This window comes from Arachis hypogaea, chromosome 14 (assembly GCF_003086295.3).
Source record: "Arachis hypogaea cultivar Tifrunner chromosome 14, arahy.Tifrunner.gnm2.J5K5, whole genome shotgun sequence".
Classification (NCBI taxonomy): Eukaryota; Viridiplantae; Streptophyta; class Magnoliopsida; order Fabales; family Fabaceae; genus Arachis; species Arachis hypogaea.
In genome coordinates, this window is record NC_092049.1 from 79,676,310 (window position 1) to 79,700,957 (window position 24,648).

A 24,648-nucleotide genomic window follows, 5' to 3' on the forward strand; every position below is an offset into this window, starting at 1 on the left:
TAATCAATTAATGTTTTGATTCAAAAATTTCAAGTTTGTTACTTACTTGTTAAGAAAGATTCAAACTTTAAGTTCTAGAATCATATCCTGTGATTTCTTGTGAATCAAGTCATTAATTGTGAGTTTAAAAATTCAAATCTTTTTCAAAAACTAAGTTCTATCATATCTTTTTAAAAATATCTTCTTATCTCACCTTTTTCAAAAAAATTTGATTTCAAAATATCTTTTCTATCTTCCTAACTTCTTATCTTTTCAAAATTGATTTTCAAAATTTGTTTCAACTAACTAACTAACGTTTTGTTTGTTTCTTATCTTTTTCAAAACTACCTAACTAACTCTCTCTCTCTCTCATTTTCGAAAATCCCTTCCCTCTTTTTCAAAATTTCTTTTTAATTAACTAATTATTTTAATTTTTAAATCTTAATTTTCGAAAATTACTAACCTTTATCAAAAACCATTTTCGAAAATCACTTACTCTTTTTCAAAAATTATTTTCAAAAATCCTCTCCCTCTCTCATCCTTCTATTTGTTTATTCATCTACTAACATCTCTCCCTCACTCAAAAAAAAAGCAAAAAAAAAAAAAGAAAAAAAAAGAGGATCTCTATTATTATTATTTTTCTGTGCCCTCTTCTTTGTCATATGAACAGGAGCAAGGACAAGAATATTCTTGTTGAAGCAGATCCAGAACCTGAAAGGACTCTGAAGAGGAAACTAAGAGAAGCTGAATTACAACAAACCAGCAAACACCTGTCAGAAATTATCAAACAAGAAAAGAAGATGGCAGCTGAAAATAATAATAATGCAAGGAGAATGCTTGGTGACTTTACTGCACCTAATTCCAATTTACATGGAAGAAGCATATCCATTCCTGCCAGTGGAGCAAACAACTTTGAGCTGAAACCTCAATTAGTTTCTCTGATGCAGCAGAACTGCAAGTTTCATGGACTTCCATCTGAAGATCCTTTTCAGTTCTTAACTGAATTCTTGCAGATCTGTGATACTGTTAAGACTAATGGAGTAGATCCTGAAGTCTACAGGCTCATGCTTTTCCCTTTTGCTGTAAGAGACAGAGCTAGAGTGTGGGTGGACTCTCAACCCAGAGATAGCCTGAACTCTTGGGATAAGCTAGTCACGGCTTTCTTAGCCAAGTTCTTTCCTCCTCAAAAGCTTAGTAAACTTAGAGTGGACGTTCAGACCTTTAGACAGAAAGAAGGTGAATCCCTCTATGAAGCTTGGGAGAGATACAAAGGACTGACCAAAAAGTGTCCTACTGACATGCTTTTAGAATGGACCATCCTGGATATCTTCTATGATGGTTTGTCTGAATTGGCAAAGATGTCATTGGATACTTCTGCAGGTGGATCCATTCACCTAAAGAAAACACCTGCAGAAGCTCAAGAACTCATTGACATGGTTGCTAATAACCAGTTCATGTACACTTTTGAGAGGAATCCTATGAGTAATGGGACGCCTATGAAGAAGGGAGTTCTTGAAATTGATACTCTGAATGCCATATTGGCTCAGAACAAAATATTGACTCAGCAAGTCAATATGATTTCTCAGAGTCTGAATGGAATGCAAGCCGCATCCAACAGTACTCAAGAAGCTTCTTATGCAGAAGAAGCTTATGATCCTGAGAACCCTGCAATAGCAGAGGTGAATTACTTAGGTGAACCTTATGGAAACACCTATAATCCATCATGGAGAAATCATCCAAATTTCTCATGGAAGGATCAAAAGCCTCAACAAGGCTTTAATAATGGTGGAAGAAATAGGTTTAACAATAGTAAACCTTTTCCATCATCCACTCAGCAACAGACAGAGAATTCTGAGCAGAATCCATCTAGCTTAGCAAACTTAGTCTCTGATCTATCTATGGCCACTGTGAGTTTCATGAATGAAACAAGGTCCTTCATTAGAAATTTGGAGGCACAAGTGAGCCAGCTGAGTAAGAAGATCACTGAAATCCCTCCCAGTACTCTCCTAAGCAATACAGAAGAAAATCCAAAAGGAGAGTGCAAGGCCATTGACATAAACACCATGGCCGAACCTGTGAGGAGAGGAGAGGACGTGAATCCCAAGGAGGAAGAGCTCCTGGGACGTCCAGTGATCAATAAGGAGCTTCCCTCTGAGGAACCAAAGGACTCTGAGGCTCATCTAGAGACCATAGAGATTCCGTTGAATCTCCTTATACCATTCATGAGCTCTGATGAGTATTCCTCTTCTGAAGAGAATGAGGATGTTACTGAAGAGCAAGCTGCCAAGTTCCTTGGTGCAATCATGAAGCTGAATGCCAAATTATTTGGTAATGAGACTTGGGAAGATGAACCTCCCTTGTTCACCAATGAACTAAGTAATCTGGATCAACTGACATTGCCTTAGAAGAGACAGGATCCTGGAAAGTTCATAATACCTTGTACCATAGGCACCATGATCTTTAGGGCTCTGTGTGACCTTGGTTCAAGGATAAACCTCATGCCCCTCTCTGTAATAGAAAAACTGGGAATCTATGGGGTGCAAGCTGCTAAAATCTCATTAGAGATGGCAGATAATTCAAGAAAACAGGCTTATGGACAAGTAGAGGATGTGTTAGTAAAGGTTGAAGGCGTTTACATCCCTGCTGATTTCATAGTCCTGGATACTGGAAAGGAAGAGGATGAATCCATCATCCTAGGAAGACCTTTCCTGGCCACAGCAAGAGCTGTGATTGATGTGGACAGAGGAGAATTGATCCTTCAATTAAATGAGGACAACCTTGTGTTTACAACTCAAGGATCTCTCTCTGCAACCATGAAGAGGAAGCATAAAAAGCTTATCTCAAAGCAGAGTCAACCAAAGCCCCCACAGTTAAACTCTAAGTTTGGTGTTGGGAGGCTACAACCAAACTCTAAGTTTGGTGTTGAACTCCCATATCCAAACTCTAAGTTTGGTGTTGGAGAGTCTCAACAATGCTCTGAACATCTGTGAGGCTCCATGAGAGCCCACTGTCAAGCTATTGACATTAAAGAAATGTTTGTTGGGAGGCAACCCAATTTTTATTTATCTAACTAGATTTTTCTTAGTTATATGTCTTTATAGGTTCATGATCATGTGGAGTCACAAAATAAAAATAAAAATTGAAAACAGAATCAAAAACAGCAGAAGAAAAATCACACCCTGGAGGAGCATCTGCCTGGCATTCAACGCTAGAACAGAGCATGGTTTTGGCGCTGAACGCCCAAAATGGGCAGCATCCTGGCGCTGAACGCCCAGAACAAGCATGGTTCTGGCGTTCAACGCCAGAAATGGCAACAAATGGGCGTTGAACGCCCAAAATGGGCACCAACCTGGCGCTGAACGCCCAAAGTTATGTGCAAGGGCATTTTACATGCCTAAATTGGTGCAGGGATGTAAATTCCTTGACACCTCAGGATCTGTGGACCCCACAGGATCATCTCAGGATCTGTGGACCCCACAGGATCCCCACCTACCTCATCATCTCTCTTTCCATTCATGATCATCCCTTCTATTTTCCATTTACCACTCACATCCATACACCCACTACCTCCAAAATTCAACATCTCTCTCTCTCCCACCCAATCCCACCCATATGGCCGAATACACACATCCATCCATCTCCTCCATATCTTCTTCTTCTTCTTCTATTCTTTCTTCTTTTGCTCGAGGGCGAGCAACATTCTAAGTTTGGTGTGGTAAAAGCATAGATTTTTTTTGTTTTTTCCATAACCATTGATGGCACCTAAGGCCAGAGAAACCTCTAGAAAGAGGAAAGGGAAGACAAAAGCTTCCATCAAGGGTCTATAGCTCAGTGGTAGAACATTTGACTGCAAATCAAGAGATCCTTGAGATACCTTAGGGGATACATTTTCTTCCACACAATTATTGGAAGCAACTAAGGGTGGAACATCAAGAGCACTCCATCATGCTCCATGAAATAAGAGAAGATCAAAAAGCAATGAGGGAGGAGCAACAAAGACAAGGAAGAGACATAGAAGAGCTCAAGGACATCATTGGTTCCTCAAGAAGGAAACGCCACCATCACTAAGGTGGATTCATTCCTTGTTCTTATTTCTTCTGTTTTTCGTTTTCTATGTTAAGTGCTTATCTATGTTTGTGTCTTCATTACATGATCATTAGTAGTTAGTAACTTTGTCTTAAAGTTATGAATGTCCTATGAATCCATCACCTCTCTTAAATAAAAACTATTTTAATTCAAAAGAACAAGAAGTACATGAGTTTTGAATTTATCCTTGAACTTAGTTTAATTATATTGATGTGGTGATAATGCTTCTTGTTTTCTGAATGTATGCTTGAACAGTGCATATGTCTTTTGAAGTTGTTGTTTAAGAATGTTAAATATGTTGGCTCTTGAAAGAATGATGACTAGGAGACATGTTATTTGATAATCTGAAAAATCATAAAAATGATTCTTGAAGCAAGAAAAAACAGCAAAGAACAAAGCTTGCAGAAAAAAAAAATATAGGCGAAAAAAAAGAAAAAGCAAGCAGAAAAAGCCAAAAGCTCTTAAAACCAAGAGGCAAGAGCAAAAAGCCAATAACCCTTAAAACCAAAAGGCAAGGGAAATAAAAAGGATCCCAAGGCTTTGAGCATCAGTGGATAGAAGGGACTAAAGGAATAAAATCCTAGTCTAAGTGGCTAAACCAAGCTGTCCCTAACAATGTGCTTGTGGCGTGTAGGTGTCAAGTGAAAACTTGAGACTGAGCGGTTAAAGTCAAGGTCCAAAGCAAAAGAAGAGTGTGCTTAAGAACCCTGGACACCTCTAATTGGGGACTTTAGCAAAGCTGAGTCACAATCTGAAAAGGTTCACCCAGTTATGTGTTTGTGGCATTTATGTATCCGGTGGTAATACTGGAAAACAAAGTGCTTAGGGTCACGGCCAAGACTCATAAAGAAGCTGTGTTCAAGAATCATCATACTGAACTAGGAGAGTCAATAACACTATCTGAACTCTGAGTTCCTATAGATGCCAATCATTCTGAACCTCAATGGATAAAGTGAGATGCCAAAACTATTCAAGAGGCAAAAAGCTATGAGTCCCGCTCATATGATTGGAGCCATGTTTCATTGGTAGTTTAGAATTTATAGTATATTCTCTTCTTTTTATCCTATTTGATTTTCAGTTGCTTGGGGACAAGCAACAATTTAAGTTTGGTGTTGTGATGAGCGGATAATTTATACGCTTTTTGGCATTATTTTTAGTATGTTTTTAGTAGGATCTAGTTACTTTTAGGGATTTTTTCATTAGTTTTTATGTTAAATTCACATTTCTGGACTTTACTATGAGTTTGTGTGTTTTTCTGTGATTTCAGGTATTTTCTGGCTAAAATTGAGGGACTTGAGCATAAATCAGATTCAGAGGTTGAAGAAGGACTGCTGATGCTGTTGGATTCTGACCTTCCTGCACTCAAAGTGGATTTTCTGGAGCTAAAGAACTCGAAATGGTGCGCTTCCAATTGCGTTGGAAAGTAGACATCCAAGGCTTTCCACCAATATATAATAGTCCATACTTTGGCTAAGAATAGATGACGCAAACTGGCGTTCAATGCCAGCTCTCTGCCCAATTCTGGCGTCCAGCGCCAGAAAAGGATCCAAAACCAGAGTTGAACGCCCAAACTGGCACAAATACTGGCGTTCAACTCCAAGAAGGACCTCTACACGTGCAACACTCAAGCTCAGCCCAAGCACACACCAAGTGGGCCCCGGAAGTGGATTTATGCATCAATTACTTACTTCTGTAAACCCTAGTAACTAGTTTATTATAAATAGGACCTTTTACTATTGTATTAGACATCCTGGATCGTATTTTGATCCTGTGATCACGTTTTGGGGGCTGGCCATCTCGGCCATGCCTGGACCTTTCACTTATGTAATTTTAACGGTAGAGTTTCTACACTCCATAGATTAAGGTGTAGAGCTCTGCTGTTCCTCAAAGATTAATGCAAAGTACTACTGTTTTCTATTCAATTCATCTTATTTCGCTTCCAAGATATTCATTCGCACTTCAACCTGAATGTGATGAATGTGACAATCATCATCATTCCCTATGAACGCATGCCTGACAACCACTTCCATTCTACATTAGAATTGAATGAGTATCTCTTAGATCTCTTAATCGGAATCTTCGTGGTGTAAGCTAGAATGATGGCGGCATTCAAGAGAATCCGGAAGGTCTAAACCTTGTCTGTGGTATTCCGAGTAGGATTCAATGATTGAATGACTGTGACGAGCTTCAAACTCAAGATTTCCGGGCGTAGTGACAGACGCAAAAGGATAGTAAATCCTATTCCAGCATGATCGAGAACCGACAGATGAATAGCCGTGCCGTGACAGGGTGCGTTGACCATTTTCACTGAGAGGATAAGGTGAAGCCATTGACAAGGGTGATGCCTCCAGACGATTAGCCGTGCCGTGACCGGGCATTTGGATCATTTTCCCGAGAGAAGACCGAAAGTAGCCATTGACAATGGTGATGTATCACATAAAGCCAGCCATGGAAAGGAGTAAGACTGATTGGATGAAGATAGCAGGAAAGCAGAGGTTCAGAGGAACGAAAGCATCTCTATTCGCTTATCTGAAATTCTCACCAATGAATTACATAAGTATTTCTATCCCTCTTTTATTATTTAATTTCGAAAACTCCATCACTATTTTATATCCGCCTGACTGAGATTTACAAGGTGACCATAGCTTGCTTCATACCAACAATCTCCGTGGGATTCGACCCTTACTCACGTAAGGTATTACTTGGACGATCCAGTGCACTTGCTGGTTAGTTGTGCGAAGTTGTGAACCATGGTATTGGCATCATGTTTTTGGCGCCATTACCAGGGAAAGAAAGAGCGATGAATTTTACATAATTAAAGTGTAATCACAATTTCTGCGCACCACCTTACCATACACAAGTTGGTATGGAGAGGTCCCTATAGGGGTCTTGAATGCTGTTCTGTAAGCCCACAGAGCATCATCCAAGCTCCGTGCCTAATCCTTTCTACGGGTACTTACTGTCCGTTCTAAGATTCTCTTTAATTCTCTGTTAGAGACTTCAGCTTGCCCATTAGTTTGTGGATAATATGGAGTAGCCACCTTATGGCGAATTCCATACCGAACCATGGCAGAGTAAAGTTGTTTATTGCAGAAGTGAGTGCCCCCATCACTGATTAGTACTCTAGGGACACCAAACCTGCTAAAGATATGTTTCTGGAGGAACTTCAGCACTGTTTTAGTATCATTGGTGGGTGTGGCAATGGCCTCAACCCATGTTGATACATAGTCAACTGCCACCAGAATATAAGTGTTTGAGTATGATGGTGGGAAAGGTCCCATGAAGTCAATTCCCCATACATCAAACAACTCAATTTTCAGGATTCCTTGTTGAGGCATGGCGTAACCATGAGGCAGATTACCAGCTCTTTGGCAACTGTCACAGTTACGTACAAACTCTCGGGAATCTTTATAGAGTGTGGGCCAATAGAAGCCACATTGGAGGACCTTGGTGGCTGTTCGCTCACCTCCGAAATGGCCTCCATATTGAGATCCATGGCAATGCCACAGGATCCTCTGTGCTTCTTCTCTAGGCACACACCTACGAATTATTCCGTCTGCACATCTCTTAAAGAGATAGAGTTCATCCCACAAGTAGTACTTTGCATCAGTAATTAATTTCTTCTTCTGTATCCTGTTGTACTCCTTGGGTATGAACCTTGCAGCTTTATAGTTTGCAATATCGGCAAACCATGGTATTTCCTGAATGGCAAATAAATGCTCATCCGGAAAAGTCTCAGAGATCTCAAGAGAGGGGAGGGGCGTCCCTTCCACTGGCTCTATCCGGGACAGATGATCAGCCACTTGGTTCTCTGTCCCTTTTCTGTCTCTTATTTCTATATCAAACTCTTGCAGAAGCAACACCCATCTGATGAGCCTGGGTTTTGAATCCTGCTTTATGAGTAGATATTTAAGAGCAGCATGATCAATATACACAATCACTTTTGATCCTACTAAGTATGATCTGAACTTGTCAATGGCGTAAACCACTGCAAGTAATTCTTTTTCTGTGGTTGTGTAATTTTTCTGGGCATCATTTAGAATGCGACTAGCGTAATAAATGACGTGCAGAAGCTTGTCATGCCTCTGTCCCAACATTGCACCAATGGCGTGATCACTGGCATCACACATTAGCTCAAATGGTAATGTCCAGTCTGGTGCAGAAATAACTGGTGTTGTGACCAGCTTAGCTTTCAGCGTTTCAAACGCCTGCAGGCACTCTGTGTCAAACACAAATGGCATGTCAGCAGCTAGCAGATTGCTTAGAGGTTTTGCGATTTTTGAAAAATCCTTTATAAACCTCCTATAGAATCCTGCATGCCCCAGAAAGCTTCTGATTGCCTTAACATTGGCAGGTGGTGGTAATTTTTCAATTACCTCTATTTTTGCTTGATCCACCTCTATTCCCTTGTTTGAGATTTTATGCCCAAGAACAATCCCTTCAGTCACCATGAAGTGACATTTTTCCCAGTTTAAAACTAGGTTGGTCTCTTGGCATCTTTTCAGAACAAGTTTCAGGTGATCAAGACAGGAGCTGAGTGAGTCTCCATATACTGAGAAGTCATCCATGAAGACTTCCAAAAATTTTTCCACCATATCAGAGAAAATAGAGAGCATGCATCTCTGGAAGGTTGCAGGCACATTACACAGCCCAAATGGCATCCTTCTATAAGCAAACACTCCAGATGGACATGTGAATGCTGTTTTCTCTTGATCCTGGGGATCTACTGCAATCTGGTTATAGCCTGAGTAGCCATCCAGAAAGCAGTAATAATCATGACCTGCCAGTCTTTCTAGCATCTGGTCTATGAATGGTAAAGGAAAATGATCCTTTCTGGTGGCTGTATTGAGCCTTATGTAGTCAATACACATGCGCCACCCTGTAATTGTTCTTGTAGGAACCAGTTCATTTTTTTCATTATGAATCACTGTCATGCCTCCCTTTTTTGGGACAAATAAATAATCCCAGCCTCTAGTAGTTTGGTGACCTCTTTCTGCACCACTTCCTTCATGGCTGGATTTAGCTGCCTCTGTGGTTGAACCACTGGTTTAGCATTATCCTCTAATAAGATTTTGTGCATGCATCTAGCTGGGCTTATGCCCTTAAGGTCACCTATGGACCACCCAAGAGCTGTCTTGTGTGTCCTTAGCACTTGAATAAGTGCTTCCTCTTCCTGTGAATTTAAGGCAGAGCTTATGATCACTGGAAAAGTGTCACCTTCTCCCAGAAATGCATATTTCAAGGATGGTGGTAATGGCTTGAGCTCAGGTTTAGGAGGTTTTTCTTCTTCCAGAAGAAATTTCAGAGGCTCTTTCATGTCCTCTGAATCCTCTAAATCAGGCTGAACATCTTTAAAGATGTTTTCCAACTCTGATTCGAGACTCTCAGCCATGTTGATCTCTTCTACCAAGGAGTCAATAAGATCAACTTTCATGCTGTCTTTTGATGTGTCAGGATGCTGCATGGCTTTGACAGCGTTCAACTTAAACTCATCATCATTGACTCTCAGGGTTATCTCTCCCTGTTGGACATCAATGAGAGTTCGTCTAGTTGCTAGGAAGTGTCTTCTTAGAATGAGAGTAGCACTCTTGTGCTCCTCCATTTCCAGCACAACAAAGTCAGTAGGAAAGGCGAATGGCCCAACTCTGACAATCATGTCTTCAGTCATGCCTGATGGGTATTTAGTGGAGCCATCAGCAAGTTGGAGACATATCCGGGTTGGTTTAACTTCTTCAGTTAAGCCAAGCTTTCTGATAGTGGATGCAGGTATTAGGTTGATGCTTGCCCCAAGATCGCATAAAGCTGTCTTGGTGCATTGACCTTCTAATATTCATGGTATTAGAAAACTCCTAGGGTCTTTAAGCTTTTCAGGAAAGCTTTTCAGAATGACTGCACTGCATTCTTCAGTGAGGAGAACTCTTTCAGTTTCTCTTCAATCCTTCTTATGACTCAAGATCTCTTTCATGAACTTGGCATAAGAAGGTATTTGCTCAAGTGCCTCTGCAAATGGAATCTTTATTTCAAGAGTCTTGAGATAATCTGCAAAGCGAGCAAATTGCTTATCCTGCTCCTCTTTCCGGAGTTTTTCAGGATAAGGTATCTTGGCTTTATATTCCTCAACCTTAGTTGCTGTAAGTTTATTGCCTATAGAAGTGGTTGAAGAAGCCTTTTTAGAGGGGTTGTCATCAGCACTTGTGTGTGTCTGATCCCTCACTGGCAATTGAGTGCCAGAGTTAGAAGTTGGAGTGACGTGAGACGCCAACTCCTTGTCTGTTCCTGGCGTCTGAACGCCAGAACTGTGCCTATTTTGGGCGTTCAGCGCCAGATCCTGCCCATTTTGGGCGTTCAACGCCAGATCCTTGCTTGTTTCTGGCGTTGAACGCCAGTCCTTGCTTGTTACTGGCGTTGAACGCCAGTCTTGGGCATGGTCTGGGCGTTCAGCGCCAGCCTTCCACCAGATTTCTGGCATTTTAGCACCAGAATTACTTTTCCCTGGGCTCTTACTGTCCTCAGGTGATTTTTGGGTGGTTTGCTCATTCCTTAGCTCTTTGCTGCCTTGAGGTGGGGTATTTAATGTTTTCCCACTTCTTAAGTGAACTGCTTGGCATTCTTCTATTATTTGCCTTGACAGCTGCTGCTTTGTTTGCTTAAACTGTTCTTCCATATGTATATTAGCCATCTTTGTCTCTTGTAGTCTATCTTTGAATTCGGCTAACTGCTTTGTTAGAAAGTCCAATTGCTGACTGAATTCAGCAGCTTGCTTTGCAGAACTAAGTTCAGCAGTTACTGTTTCAGCCTCTTCTTTCATGGAAGAGTCACTGCTTATCTACAGATACTGATTTCTGGCAACTGTATCAATGAGCTCTTGAGCTTCTTCAATTGTTTTTCTCATGTGGATAGATCCACCAGCTGAGCAATCTAAAGAGATCTGAGCTCTTTCTGTAAGCCCATATTAGAAGATGTCTAACTAAACCCACTCTGAAAACATTTCAGAGGGGCATTTCCGTAGCATCTCTCTGTATCTCTCCCAGGCATCATAAAGAGATTCATTATCTCCTTGTTTAAAGCCTTGGATGTCCAGCCTTAGCTATGTCATCCATTTTGGAGGAAAGTATTGATTCAGGAATTTTTCTGTCAGCTGTTTCCATGTCCTTATGCTGGCCTTAGGTTGGTTATTTAACCACCTCTTAGCTTGATCTTTTACAGCAAATGAAAACAGTAATAGTCTGTAGACATCCTGATCTACTTCCTTATCATGTACTGTGTCAGCAATTTGTAAAAATTGTGCCAGAAACTCTGTAGGTTCTTCCTGTGGAAGACCGGAATACTGGCAGCTTTGCTGCACCATGATAATGAGCTGAGGATTCAACTCAAAGCTACTGACTCCAATGGAGGGTATGCAGATACTGCTCCCATATGAAGCAGTAGAGGGGTCAGCATATAACCCCAGAGTCCTCCTGGAGTGTTCATTTCCATTTAGATCCATGATGAAGAAAGGGAGATGATGTAAGATAAAAAATATTTATTTTTATTTATTTATTTATTTATTTATTTCGAAAATGAAATAAATTAAAATAAAATAAATAAAAATGTTTAAAAATTTTCAAAAAAATGAGGAGAGAGAGAAGGTGGTTAGGAAGTTTTGAAAAGGATATGATGATTTTTGAAAAAGGTTTTAAATTTTGAAATAAAAATCTGAATTTTAAAGGTAATTTTCGAAAATTAGCTTTAAAATAAAGAGAAAGATATTTTTGAATTTAAAGAGGAGAGAGAAAAACACTAAGATAACACAGGATTTAAAATTTTTAGATCTAATGCTTCTTGTTTTTGAAAATTTTGGAGAGAAAATACCAAGGAACACCAAACTTAAAAATTTTAAGATCAAAACACAAGAAAAACTCAGAAACACTTTGGAGACTCACAAGAACACCAAACTTAAAATTTTTAGAAAACCAACTAAAATTTTCGAAAACCAAAGGGAAATCAACAAGAAAACATCAAACTTAAAGTTTGGCACAAAGTTTAATAGAGAAATTATTATTTATGAAAAATTTTTTTTTTTGAAAAGAAAATAAAAGACTCTGACTCAAAAGACAAAAATTTCCTAATCTAAGCAACAAGATTCACCGTCAGTTGTTCCAACTCGAACAATCCCCGGCAACGGCGCCAAAAACTTGGTGCACGAATTGTGAATCACATTTTTCACAACTCGTACTACTAACCAGCAAGTGCACTGGGTCGTCCAAGTAATACCTTACGTGAGTAAGGGTCGAATCCCACGGAGATTGTTGGTTCGAAGCAATCTATGGTTATCTTGCAATTCTCAGTCAGGAAGTCAATTGTGTTTATCAGTTGAATTGCGAATAAACAAGAGAGCTTGGGTTAAAGATTACTTGTTATGCAGTACTGGAGAATATGTTGGAGTTTTGGAGATGCTTTGTCTTCTGAATCTCTGCTTTCCTCTGTCCTCTGATTCACGCACGCACGTCCTTCTATGGCAAGCTGTGTGTTGGGGCATCACCGTTGTCAATGGTTACATCCCCTCCTCTTGTGAAAATGGTCCAAATGCTCTGTCACAGCACGGCTAATCATCTGAGGTTCCCGATCATGCTGGAATAGGATTCACCCTCCTTTTGCGTCTGTCACTACGCCCAGCACTCGCGAGTTTGAAGCTCGTCACAGTCATTCAATCCCTGAATCCTACTTGGAATACCACAGACAAGGTTTAGACTTTCCGGATTCTCATGAATGCCGCCATCAATCTAGCTTATACCACGGAGATTCTGATTAAGGAATCTAAGAGGTATTCATTTAATCTGATGTAGAACGGAGGTGATTGTCAGACACACGTTCATGGATTGAGAAAGGTGATGAGTGTCACTGATCATCACCTTCTCCATAGTTAGGCGCTAATGGATATCTTAGACAGGAACACGCATGTTTGAATAGAAGACAGAAATACTTGCATTAATTCATTGAGACACAGCAAAGCTCCTCACCCCAACAATGGAGTTTAGAGACTCATGCCGTCAAGAGTACAAAGTTCTAATCTAAATTGTCATAAGATACAAAATAAGTCTCTAAAAGTTGTTTAAATACTAAACTAGTAGCCTAGGTTTACAGAAAATGAGTAAACTATGATAGATGGTGCAGAGATCCACTTCTGGGGCCCACTTGGTGTGTGCTGGGGCTGAGACTTAAGCAATTCACGTGCATAAGGCTGTTTTGGGCGTTCAACGCCAGGTTTGGATCCATTTCTGGCGTTGAACTCCAACTTTTAATCCTTTTCTGGCGTTGGATGCTAGAATTGGGCAGAGAACTGGTGTTGAACGCCAGTTTACGTCATCTATCCTTGAGCAAAGTATAGACTATCATATATTGCTGGAAAGCCCTGGATGTCTACTTTCCAACGCAATTGGAAGCGTGCCATTTCGAGTTCTGTAGCTCCAGAAAATCCACTTTGAGTGCAGGGAGGTCAGAATCCAACAGCATCGGCAGTCCTTTTTCAACCTGAATCATATTTTTACTCAGCTCCCTCAATTTCAGCCAGAAAAATACCTGAAATTACAAAAAAACACACAACTCATATGAAATTAACCCCAAAAAGCGTATAAAATATCCGCTCATCAAGGATGCTCGCGTACTTGACATCCTATTTCGTAGAAAATATATTTTTGTGTTTTTCAAGAATTCCTCTAGCTTTCTAAACCTCCGTAAATATTGTTTAAGATCCCCTGGCTAATCTCTAGGATTTGGGACGAGCGAGAGTGTACTGGGTGAGCTAAAAAGGGTAATTTCTGTTATGAGGGTAGAGCCGATGTAATAGAGGGTAGGGGAGTTAGAAATGAGACCTAATGTGTTGAGACAGTAAATTGAAGAAAGATGGATTAAATGTAATGAGATGTATGATGATGAACGATTATGATTGAAGTAGGATGAATGTGATTATGATATTGATAAATGATGATGATTGACTATGATTTGAGATATAATGAGGGTGATTATGATGATAAGGAATGATGATGATTGATTATGATTGAGGTATGATGAGGGTAACTATGATATTGAGAGATGATGATTGTTGATGACGATTATGACTAGGAATGAAGTAAGTAAGATTGAGGATGAATTTGAGTGAAATCATGAATTTGGTTTAGAATGTGGGATTGAATTCATGCCTGGCAAGGACAGTGGTATTGTCCCGCTTGCACAATACGTAAGTCATATATGGAGATGGTGGTTATCCCGCCCGTGTTGCGGACGGAGGTTTTATCCCACTCATGTGTCAATAGCAAGGACGGTGGTGTAATTTCGCTTGCATATTGAATTGTGTTTGGTAAGGACGGTAGTGTTATCTCGCTTGTAGTTTGACTTATGGTTATAACCCGCGCAAGAATGGTGGTGAAATCCCACTTGTTCATGGTTCTCTCTCTGTTGGTGTAGTGTGTCTGTCACTATATCCCAAGATTGTGGGAGCACTATATACACCTGGAAGGTGTCGAGCACTATATCCCAAGAGTGTGGCGGGCTGATGCATGTGCATCATGAGTAGGTTTTTATGTCATTTTCATTTAGAAAGTCATTGCATTATGCTCAATTATGAAGTGTTTTAGTGCTTAATTTGAATATTACTTTGATTGCTTTGAGTTAATAAATTCATGTTGGAAATGTTAGTAAATGAAGAAACAAAAGTACTAATAGAAGAAGCACTCAAACAACACTTCTAGAACAACATTCTAGAGGATCAAGAATGGAGATTTTCTAAGCCAACTTTTGGAGTTAAACAAATGAAATGGTACAAGCTCCAGGGATATCATTTTGTGCTCCTTCCATGGCCTTTCCAATGCCCCTTCTACAGAGTCTCCAACGCCATGTATGTTACACTCCAAGGCCTCCATTTTGGTGCATAAAATGGCATCTCCAATGCCCTTAGGAATGGAGTCTCCAACGCCAAACAATGGTCTCCCAAGGACCTCCATTTGTGGCACCTCCAATGCCATCTTCCCTCACTATTTGTGGCATCTTAGATGCCACTCTTCCCCCCTCATATTGGCATCTCCAACGCCAAGCCCAGGGACCTCCAATATGGAGTCTTAGACCCCATCTTTTAGCCCCACTTGTGGAGCCTCCAACGCCAACTTTCCTCACTATTTGTGGCGCCTCCAATGCCACTCCCTGGATGCAAAATTCAAGCAATAATTTGGCGTCTAATATGCCACTAATTGGAACCAAAATGAAGCGTTTCTCCTCATGTACGCCTTTGAAGTTTCAAGCTAAAACAATGCCTCACACTTATCCTTAGGCCACACTTTGGGTTTCATTTTGTTTCATTTTGGACCATTAATAAACCTTATGGCATGACACAATTGGTGATTGGAATTGACAAATCTTTTACCACAACAAATACTCATCAAGCCCAACTAATCAAGCCCATGATAAGTCACAAGGCTCGGGACTCAAAAGAAGGAAGGAAGATCATTAGTTAGAAAGTAAATTTAATTGTAATTTGAATTTCATTTAAATTTGTAATTTAGGATAAGTTATAAATAGAGATTGAGAGAACCTCATGAGCCATGAAATGGATCTTATCCCATTTACTTTTCCTTCTACTTCTTTCACATTTTCATACCCGTTTGTAACTCTCTAAGCTATGAGTAGCTAACTCTCTCTTCATTGGGGACGGAAGCTATGTTTAATTTCAATGGATAGTTGTGATTGATTCTTCATCTTCAATTCTTCTTTCATTGTTTCTTTAGAAAGTGTTTTTATTCTTCATCAAGGATAAATCCATCAAAAGATAATTTATATTCAATTTGGGTTTTATCTTCACTTGGAAAAGAGGATTCATGAAATCAAGCTTGAAAACTCTTTCTCTAAATTTCATGATTATGGATTTGTATTTGATATGTGACATTAAATTAAACCTATCTAGATCTTGAAGAATTGTGTGGTGATAAGTTAGAGAAAGTGCTTCATCTCTTGTTATGAGCAATTATCAAAGAATTGGCAATTGATCAAGTCAATAGAAATTGAGTTACCAAGGAATTCTAATTCAATTAGTTATGATTTGCCAAGAGATTAATGATTGTATGATTGAAGTATAGATGAAATTTATTGATCCTGAGAATTCAACATCTCCCTAACCCAATGTTCTTCCCATTATTATCCTCTTACCTTGCTTTAGAATTTTCTTTAATTGATGCATTTACGTTGATTCTTTACCTTTTACTTTACTATTATTCACTTTGAATCTTGTCATTTACATTCTAGTTATTTACATTTTCTTGCAATTTAATTTCAGTCATTTACATTTCTGTTATTTATGTTCAAGTCATCTATTGCTTTCATTTACTTCTTTATCAAGCAATTTAAATTCCAGTTTACTTTTCTTGATTAATCATCATCCAAACTTGAATCGTCTGACTAGAATAATCAATTAATCATTTCTTGCTTAATCCATTAATCCTCGTGGGAATGATAACCCAATCACCACGATATTATTTAATACAACTCAGTGCACTTGCCAAATTTATCTGTATCACGGGCACTATATCCCAAGATTGTGGCGGGCACTATATCCCAAGAGTGTGGAAGTGAGACATAGAGACAATGTCCGGGTTAGCTACCGGATGTGTCAGGCCCTGAAAAAGTAACCGACACGTGAGCTTACGGCCAATAGGATAGACATTCATCATATGCATACTATGTGTTTGTTTGGATTGATTACTTGCATTATGCCTAATTGTATAACATGCCTAAATGCTACTTGAGTTACTTGCTGTATATGCAACCTACTTGTGTTTTACTTGTCTGCATTTACTTTTATTTTCTTCTGGGATTGGGGAGGTTCGGTAAGCGGTGGTGATGGGATTGCATGGAGGATAAGTTGGCGAAGGCTGTGCGATAGAGTTGATTGTTAGAGTAGAAATACCTTAAATCAGATAACCCTTTTTCAGATAACCCTTCGGTAAGATGTATCATAAACCTTATATCTTATCTATAGGGCACTATTACTATACTGAGAATTCCAGGTTTTCATACCATATATTATTGTTGTTTTTCAGATATAGGTCATAACCCACCTCGGTGAGTTTTGCAGATAGTGATAGAGCGGAGGATGGCTCAAGCGTTTGTTTTATTTTTTTTATAGTATCTTTCTCTTTCGTATATTTTGCTGCCTTTGAGGCTTTTACTTTGGAAAACTTTGAGAGATAGGATGTTAACCTTTTTTATATCAAAACTCTGTTGTATCTTTTGTTTAACTAGCCAGCCTAACTCCGTGGGCAGTAACTAGTTCCCTTTAGCTTTTATATATATGTATATCTTGTTTATCTTTTATCTATTAACTTGTATATCTTGGAGCTTGTGCAAGGTTTTATGTATTTTGTTTCTATTTGTGCCAATGCGCTTTGGTTATCGTGTATGAATGGTTCGCAATTTGTATCTCTGCTTTATACGTCTTTGATCTTCTATTCCTTTCATCGGTCTTCTATTTTTATTATTTCTTGATTATATACTATTTTATGAGCTTTAGAACTGTCGTTATGCTTTATTGTCCTTAATTTTATGGCTAGGGTAAAGTTTAGGGTGATAGGGTGTTACACCAAGAATACAAAATTCTACTCTATAATTAAAAGAGGCCTTTCATCAAACACTTGGAAGACATATAATGAAAACATCATAAATTACTAGAATTAATAAAATCTATGAATAATCAATGCAGGAATTCAATGATAACAACTCCAATAAGCAACAAGAAAACATAAAACATCAAGTCCATTAAAGAAAAATTGTAAATTCAACAAGAGTTCATAAGATAAAAATGGCATAAACAAGAAAAACTAACAAGAGATTTCTATCAAACAAACCTAATAGAATAATAAAAAGTAAAGAAAACTAAATTAAAAAAAGATTAGAAACTAAAATAAGAGATAATTAAACTGAAACCCTAAGAATTCTAGAGAGAAGTTAGAACTTCTCTCCCTAGAATTTTAACTAAACATGATAAAAACCTAAAACTATACAACTTGGTTGATCCATGCTTCAATGCTTCAGAAATGATTTGGATTGAGCTCAAAATGGGCTAGAAATCGCGAGTCACGTGCCATTTTAAGTCACGAAACAGGAATGATGCGTACCCCCCTAAGATGCGTACTCACATCGTGCATACATGCGACTCATGCTTACGCACAATTGGCAGATTTTCACAACTTCATTTCTTCATGAATTCTCCACTTTTGCATGCTTTTTTCCCCTTTACAAACCATTCTTGCCTGCTAAACCTTAAATCACTCAAACAAACATATCAATGCATCGAATGGAATAAAAGTGAATTAAATTTGACAATTTAAAGCATAAAAAGCTTGTTTCTAACAATTAAGCACAATTAGGAGAAATTTACAGAGATATGCATTTTCCATGAATAAATACAAGATAAGTTCATAAATTCTACTCTTTTCAACCCAAAAATCATCGTAAAATATGGATTTATCAGACGACTACTAGGATCTTTAATGATTAGGGATTTGTTTTTACTATTCCATTTTATTCGATTTATTTGACTTTTAATTTATTTGAATATTTGATATTTAATATTATATAATTGATTTCTATTATTTAGAATTTGACCACTAATTGTGTGAAAAATAAACTTATATAAAAAATTAAAATTTTAAAAAAGAAAATTTTTTTAAAAAATTATGTCACAATAGTTTTTTTAAAAAATAAATTGACATTACAGTCAGATTTACGGAAGGCATAATCCAATAGTAATAGTGCAAAAACAGGATATTGTGGTGTCAACGTTACCGTAAAAAGAATCTGCCAGTAACCAAATAATTTTTCGAGAAGGTAATCCATCGTAGAATCCGACGGTAATTACCGCTGAACAAAAAAATCTGACGGTAACTCGTTACCAATGAGGTTTATACCGTCGGATTCCTTCCGACGGATTTAGCTTACCATCGAAATTTATTCGTTTTTTCGACGATAAATCTAATGGTATTCAACATTTTTTCTTTTAGTGTTACATGACGAAACATGATAAGGGGTCATTATTAGAATTTAGGATTTAGAATTTAATATTTAAAATTTAGTGTCAATTAAGTATTGGCCAAAAATAATAAATTTTATTATTCATATGTAGCATTGTTCTCTAAAGACAAACACATACTCCCATCCTTATTTTTAATGTAAAAGTTTAAAAAATTATTATTTATTTGCTAAAATCAGCCACCAAAATTAATTACTATATATTTGGATTTGTGTATAAATACACACAAATATATGTGTTGTTTAACTTATTTTTAATATTGTTTTACATCTTAACATATATTTTATATTAGTGACTGATTTTAGTGTATACCTAACATAATTAAAAAACATAATTAAAAATTTTTATATGAACCAATTATACATATTGATGTATTCATCCTAAACTTTTTTCATTCAAACACTAATGTGAAAGATTTATACCAGTTCGGAATTTAACAAAATAATTTCGTTGTGAGCATAGCCCAAACCGATAATCGATCCTCAAATCAAAGTTTAATTTCTTTGTCACAAGTACAAACCCCAAAATAAACCGAAGTATTTAAACCTCGAGTCGTCTCTCAAAGGAATTTCAGTGAGGTATGCATATTATTGGTTATGGTATCCAAGGGGTTGGGTTGGCAAAAAGGGGCAAGAAAATAAACCAAGCAACTAAGGATAACAACAACTAAAAAGAGGCATTCATGGCAAGGGTTAAGAATCTAGGCTTTCTATCCTAGTCATTAATTATAATACAATAATTAATAAGAGCTAATTCTATTTAGTCATCTCCAACAATGGAAGAAGGTATAATGTTATCTTCACATGAGAGAACGTCAAATAAGACTAGTTGATCTCAATCCAAAAGTCCTAATCAACTCACTAATTGAATTAGCAAGAGATTAGAGTCAATAGAAACAATATTAACTAACAACTCCAGATCACGAATCTAAATTGGGTATTAATGACTCAAGATTACCTAATTTCTCTTTCCAAGCCAAGAATGCTCAAAAACTACTCTAACATCTAACCAAGTATTTTGTCAAACACTTAGAAGGCATAAAAGGAAAGCATATTAAATTGCAAAAAATATAAATTCTACAACTACCCAATTGCAAGGAAACAATAACAACAACTCAATTAAACAATAAAGAAACATAAAACATGAATTGCATTAAAAGGAAATCCAAATCCAACAAGAGTTCATCAACACAAAATGACATAAAAAGAAAATTAACAAAAGAACTAAGAGAGCAAAGATGTAATAACAAGAAATTGAAAGGAAAACAAGATGAAAACAAAAAATTAACCTAGATCTAAGAGAAATTAACCTAATCCTAACCTAATTCTAAAGAGAACAGGGAGCTTCTCTCTCTAGAAAAATACCTAAAGCATCATCCTAGCTAACTAATTGCTCCCCCCTGACCCATCTTGAATTCTGCATCAAATAACTTTAAGAATGAGTTGGATTTAGGCTTGGAAACCTCAGAAATCGCCCACAGCAAATTCACTTTAAGTGAGTGATGGTGCGCAGAAATTGGCAAATTAAAAATTGTTAAAACATTTACGTTGTAAGTATAGTTCTTAACTTGCCAAAAATCTGCTCCTCAATTTAGAAAGGTGTCACAGAAAATTAAATTTAAAATACTGGGAGTATGAATCCCAGGTCGTCTCCCAACGAGTTACAGAAAAGTGTGCTATTTTATTAATCAGAGGTTTTCAAAAAAAAGGTTTGAATTGGGCAAACAGGAAATTAAATTGATGAATTTGAATAATGTAAATAAAAGTCTTGACTGGGAATTGATTAGTTGGAATCCCTATTATTGTTGGAATGCTCTCAGGATTAATTGACAATTAAAGGTTATCCTATTTAGTTATCCTTCACTAGGTGAAGGAAAGTCAAACAAGTTGGAATGCTACGTCCGTTCACAAGTTGCAATCCACTTAATTAAAAGGGATTGGTGTTAGTGATTAGGAGGCAATCCAACCATAAACCCAATTACAATTTTTTTTTCAAGCCTTCCAACTCAAAGGTTCCTTTCAATCAATTCTCCATCAAGTTAGGGAACTACTCACTCATCGTAAAGGTAAAATTCATAGCATATAAAAAGAAATTAAGGAAAGACATTGTAAATAAAATTAAAATCGTCAATTAAAAATAAAAGTGATCTTTGTATTAAATAAACCTAAGAATATTCCAATGGTAAAATCAAACAAAGCAAAGAACATGGAAGAGTAAGACCAAGTAAAGAAAGCGAACTAGAATGACGAAGTCTTGATGAGGTGATAACTCTTCTCAATATCCCAAACTATGTCAAAAAAGTAAGAGAAAACTAAAATCCTAAAAACTATGAATGTGTAGAGAGAAAAACCTAGAGGAGGAGCAAAACTAGATCTAAAACTAAAATTGTGTAGAATGAATGTTGTCCTTGGCTTCTGCATGTTCTCTGGCTCTAGTCTGCTGTTCAGGGCCGAAAACTGGGTCAAGATAGGGCCCGAAATCGTCCCAGCGAATCTGCAAATTATGCAGATCGCGCTCGTCATGCGATCGCGTCGCTCATGCGGACGCGTCATTCGCGTTTCTGCTCTTCCGCGTGGTCGCGTCGTCTATGCGGCCGCGTCACTCGTGCTATTCCATGCCGCGCGGTCGCGTCATCCATGCGACCGCATCGCTTCAAATTGCTTTCTTCCGCGCGGTCGCGTCATTCATGCTGCCGCGTCGTTTTTCGCTGGTCATCTCCTCAATTTCTTGTGTTCCTTCCATTTTTGCAGGCTTTTCTTCCAATATCTAACTCATTCATGCCCTATAAAGCCTGAAACACTTAACACACAGTTCACGGCATCGAATGGAATAAGGGAGAAATAAAATACATAATTAAAAGTCTCTAGGAAGTACGTTTTCAACTATAAAACATCCTTAGGAAGGAAATATAAATGCATGCTTATTTAATGAATAAGTGGGTAAAGATCATGATAAAACCACACAATTAAGCACAATATAAACCATGAAATAGTGGCTTATCAACCTCCCCACACTTAATCATTAGCATGTCCTCATGCTTAATTGAAGGAGATAAATGAAATGAGTAAGAACATGTAAAACCTATGAAATGCAATGCAACCTATATATATGAATTAAACTATATGATTCTTGTCCACTTGATCAAAAGTAAGTAAGTTCTTCAAAACAATAATAAGTCAGATTCCACTAATTCAATTCTTATAAAGTAAGAGCAGATAAAAATGCAAAAGGATAGCTCATGAAAGCAGGGAACATGAAAATTCAAGCATTGAACCCTCACTGATGATGTATGTACGCTCTAATCCCTCTAGTGTATAGGGTAATCACTCTATCCTTCTCTAATCATGTTTTCTAACATTTGTTCTTCTCCTAACCAATCAACAACAGTTAATATACCAATGCAAACATCATGAGGTCTTTTCAAGGTTGTAATGGGGCAAAGGTAGGTAGGGATACATGTATGGTCAAGTGAGCTTATAAATTGAATCTTTAATTAACCCAAGCTTCAACCTAACCTATATAACTTGCGTAATCTTAGAATTCATACCTAGCTACCAGAATTTCCTTTTTACATTCCATACTCATGTATCAACTTTTTATTTTAATTTTTATCATATGTGCATTGACTTTTGAATTCTTAAATTGGGGTAATTTTGTCCCCTTATTTATTTATTAGATATTTTTGGATTTTTTTATTATTATTATTATTAATTTTTTTTTTACATAGAAACATAAGAATAAATATAGCTTGTCAATGCACATAGATTTTTAATTCTTATAGTTTCACATGAGTAGGTATCCAAATTTCCCTTAAATATCATGACATGTTCCCTTAATAACTTTTGTTCCCACAATTTCCCATACTTAACTAGCGCACACAATTCTATCTTAAGCTAACCAAAGATTCAATTTGGGATATACAATTATTTTTCCGCTTAAGGCTAGTAATGTGGTGAAATATAGAACAAATGGGATTTAAAGGCTCAAAGTGGTTAACAAAGGTAATTGAAAAGGGTAGGCTTAATTTGGATAAGTGAGTTAAACAAATAATGGCCTCAATCATATACAAGCATACAAATATAATAAATATTGGACATATAAGATAAAACAAAATATAGATTACAATCATAGAGAAGTAAACACACAGGAATAAAATAATTATGGTTAAATAATGTAACCATGCATAAAGGCTCAAATCTTCATAGGTTGTGTGTTGTTTAGCTCAAACATCATGTTCCAAATATATAACTTCAAGCAAATTTATCATGAAAATTTTAAAAATTAGTGAAATTTTGTTCCAAAGATAGAGTCTTAGAAGAAACTTATTGTCTTTTCAATCAAGTAGAGCATGCATGCAACTAACCTATTACTATGCAATTTATCCTATTCTATAAAAGAAAGAAAAAACTAACTAAAATATCCTAATTTATTGGTGCTAGGGAAGAGAAGTTACCTCTGGAAGTCAGGTACTGACCGACCTCCCCACACTTAAGGCTTTGCACCGTCCTCGGTGCCATCTGTCAGGAACAGGGGTGGGCTGGTAGCAATATCTCCACAGTCGGGACCATCATGGCTCCCTGTGCTGGTAAAAGAAGTGGAGTCCGGGGTGTCTGAGTCCTTGAATTTTCCTTTGAGTAGCTCCTTGAGGTGTTTGAATCGGCGCTCGTTACAGTGCTCTCTTAACTTCGCTTTTTGTTCTTGCCGATCCAATCTTTTGATTATCTGTTGGAGCAGTTCATCAGTTGTATGTGCTTGTGGTGTTGAAGAAGGAATATCTTCAACTGGAGCAGTAGGAAGGCTGGTAGTGGCTGCTGGAAGTCTGAGGTACTTCCCATTGGGGACATACTGATCATCCCGTGGGAGCATGGCTTTGGTGTCCCAGCTCTGTAGGAAACTCTGGCTACTGAGACAAGATATGAGACCAAGGCGGGAAAAGGTAAGTTGCCCGCAATTTGTACGTGTCCCATGGCATTCCGGCTATGTCTTGGTAGATTCAGAGGCTGGTCTATAAGGATACACCATAGTTGAACGGCCATGTCCGCAGTGAAGGAGGACTCGTGAGTGCTCAGAAAGACGTAATGGGACATGATTTGTGCCCATACGCGAGCCTCCAAGGTAAGTGCTGAAGCCAATATACCCATAGGGCGGGTACGATGGTATCTGTAGATCCAACGGCTGCCAGGTAGTGCGATAACTCTGAGAACAGCTTCTTAGTCAAATTGGTACATCTGGCGCTTGAGTGTGGCTTCTTGAAAGGCGTCCATTCCTTCTGGGATAGGGGGAAGACTCAAAGCTTGTTGGATAGCCTCTTCTGTAATGGGGACTTGCTTCTGACGTACATACACAGACTGCAGAATAGGCAGGTAGAAGTTAGAGTAGAACTCGACTACCCAAGAAAGATTGACCTGCTTCTGTTGTCTCTGTAGGAAACCCCATTGTCTTCGTGCAATTTGTGGCTCAACAAAAGTAGCAATATTGGGTGGGAGGATAAGAAGGTGTTCGTTGTTGTAACTCCTTTCAGCTAGAATAGG

At 37.9% G+C, this 24,648-nt stretch overlaps 1 non-coding gene across 1 annotated transcript; it reads right to left on the reverse strand.

The window, feature by feature from the left end:
• Positions 1-1,175: 1,175 nt before the first annotated feature.
• LOC112746651 (small nucleolar RNA R71) lies at positions 1,176-1,283 on the reverse strand. Its single transcript, XR_003174522.1, has one exon. It is a non-coding gene; the product is annotated as a small nucleolar RNA R71 (small nucleolar RNA).
• Positions 1,284-24,648: the final 23,365 nt, after the last annotated feature.